Below are 2,831 nucleotides of genomic sequence, written 5' to 3' on the forward strand. Positions count from 1 at the left end.
ACTAGCAAGTTACACACAGACTGAAAGTCAAAGGATGGAAAAAGAAATTCAATGCTAAGATAGATAAAATAGGGCATGAGTAGTCATCCTAATACAAGACAAAATAGAGTACACAGACAAACTGTTACAAAGACAAAAATGTGCATTATTTAATGAATAGGAAATCAACCCAATAGGAAGATGTACTATAGTAAATGTATGTACATCCAATGCTAGGGCTACAGGCTATTAAAACAAATATTACTGGATAAAAGAGGAAACATAGACTCCAATACAATACTGAGGGGCTTCCTCACCCCACTTCCACCAATGGATAGATCAACTACACAAAAATCAACAAAGCAACAACAAAACTAATCTAATCTACACAATGCATAAATGGACCTAATTAATACCGATAGCACAGAAAAAAGGAAGGAAGGAAGGAAGGAAGGAAGGAAGGAAGGAAGGAAGGAAGGAAAAGAAAACTGGCATCTCTAGGGAACTCACTGGGTCCACTCTTCCCCGGCCCCTAGTCTGTGACTTTGAGGATTTTTCCTTTGACTCAGGTTTCTCCGATACCTCTGCCAGGGTTAACACCTGGAAGCTAAGTCATCCTTCACTTGGAGGTCTAATGTGATACTGAGCGATACTTGCATCCCAGACAGACAACATCAAAAGGTACACTAGATTTCGAAGGTAGCTATGCTGCAAAATAGACTAAGTTAAATGTGTATACAATATTCATTTATGCTTGAAACTCCAGTCCTCGATCAAGCTGTGGCCACCAGTATTGATATTCTTGCCATTCAACAGAGCCGAGAGGGTCAGCTTGATATCTGGCTTTAAGAGTCTGAGCGCATCATAATCCTATCAGGCTGGAGTTGTTCACTTTAGCAGAGAAGAAGGCATCAAGGTAGATATGATACTTGGCTGCTATCCCGAAAACCAGTGTTGCTGTTTCCCACCGTCCACGTGACACTGACCGCAGTCTCCAGCTTCTTGTTCACCTTCTGGTAAATGGAGCCGCCAAACTGTTCTATCATTCACATTAATGTGGGGCTAGAATTCATTGATCTTTTAGTCAAACGCAAAGTTGCTCTGGGTGACTCGGGACTTCACAATCTCAAACTTCATTCTGGTAGCCAGCCAACCCAGCACCGGGGCACCCCGATGGAGGGTCCAGCAATGTCAAAATCCACGTCACATCCCACATTGCTGTGCTCCCGCTTGCATCCAGTCTTGATTTTAGCATATTTTTTCCAGGTATTAGGCAAGAAGGATGAATCAAAGGTCAGTTTGGGTCCACATGTAAGCTTATTTTCCATGGTGATCTCAGTGTCCAGCGTGTTGTTGGTGTTCCATTTCTTTATAAACGTCAGTCGGTACTCGGTCCACCTATACTTAATTTTCAGACAGCCCATCACTTTGGTGGTCTCCGTGTTGGTTGAGCCCGAGTTTGTTATCATAACAGGACGGAGGACGGAACAAATTGCTCAACTACCACAGTAAATATCTGGGGAAATGGAGACTCCATACTCAGACAAACCCATTCTCAGACTTACTTTTCAAATCAAGCTTTATTTAGCCTTTGTTGAATACGTCCCTGGACTACCTGCCCAGATCAACATATGTAGGAGGAACCGTCATCTTCTGCTCAGCAGTGGTGGCGGCAGCTATGACTTTACAATGGCAATTACAAAATATTTAAAAATAATAGAAGACATAGAAAAATAAATGAATCTTCCATGTTCATGTGTTGGAAGGAATTATTTCAACAAAATGTCCACAGAGCCAGCCCTGTGAAGTAGGTTAAGCCTCCACCTGTGGCCCCAACATCCATTATGGGGTGTGAGCCCAAGCTGCTCCACTTCTGATCCAGCTCTCTGTGGCCTGGGAAATCAACCGAGGTGGCTCAAGGCCTTGTATCCCTATACCCACATGGGAGACCCAGAAGAAGCTCTTGGTTCCTGGCTTCAGCTCAGCTCAGTTCTGGACATTGCAATCATTTGGGCAGTGAATCAGCAGATGGAAGATCTCCCTTTCTGTCTCTCTTTCTCTCTCTGCCTCTCAAAAAAAAATTATTCTTAAAAAAAAGTCCATACCACCCAAAGAAACTTACAATGTGATCCAATCAAAATAACAACATTCTACTCGGATCTAGAAAAACACTGCTGAAACTCATGTGGAAACACAAGAGACTCTGGTTAGTTAAGCAATATTAACCACCAAAAGCAAAGTCAGAGGCATCACGATACCAAATTTCAACACATACAATGGGGGGCCTGGCGCAGTAGCATAGTGACTTAAATCCTTTCCTTGCATGCACTGGGATTTCATATGAGCACCGGTTCTAATCCTGGCAACCTCACTTTCCATCCAGCTCCCTGCTTGTGGCCTAGAAAAGCAATAGAGGATGGCTCAAAGCCTTGGGACCCTGTACCCGTGTGGGAGACTTGGAAAAAAATCCTGGCTCCTGGCTTCGGATCGGCATAGCTCCGGCCATTGCGGCCACTTGGGGAGTGAATCATCAAACGAAAAATGTTCCTGTCTGTCTCTCTTCCTCTATATATATCTGAATTTACACTACAAGCAAATAAATCTAAAAAAAAAAATACACAGTGGGGCAGTGATAATCAAATCCCCAGAGAACTGTTGTCAATTTGGGATGCTGGCACTGCATGCAGCTTAACCCATCACACCACCATGCCATTCCCCCAGTTACACTTTTTAATACTAGTATATGTATTTATTGCTTAGAGAACATAACATTTATTTAAGGATATCAAGATATGCACTCTCATATTTTCCTTCACTCTGTTTTTTCATTTTATTTATTTTTGATTTTTACA

General features: G+C 42.5%; 1 pseudogene; it reads right to left on the minus strand.

The window, feature by feature from the left end:
• Positions 1 to 727: 727 nt before the first annotated feature.
• On the minus strand, positions 728 to 1,629 carry LOC101519540 (voltage-dependent anion-selective channel protein 1-like; annotated as a pseudogene).
• Between the last annotated feature and the right edge of the window lie 1,202 nt (positions 1,630 to 2,831).

Source organism: Ochotona princeps, chromosome 8, assembly GCF_030435755.1.
Source record: "Ochotona princeps isolate mOchPri1 chromosome 8, mOchPri1.hap1, whole genome shotgun sequence".
Classification (NCBI taxonomy): domain Eukaryota; kingdom Metazoa; phylum Chordata; class Mammalia; order Lagomorpha; family Ochotonidae; genus Ochotona; species Ochotona princeps.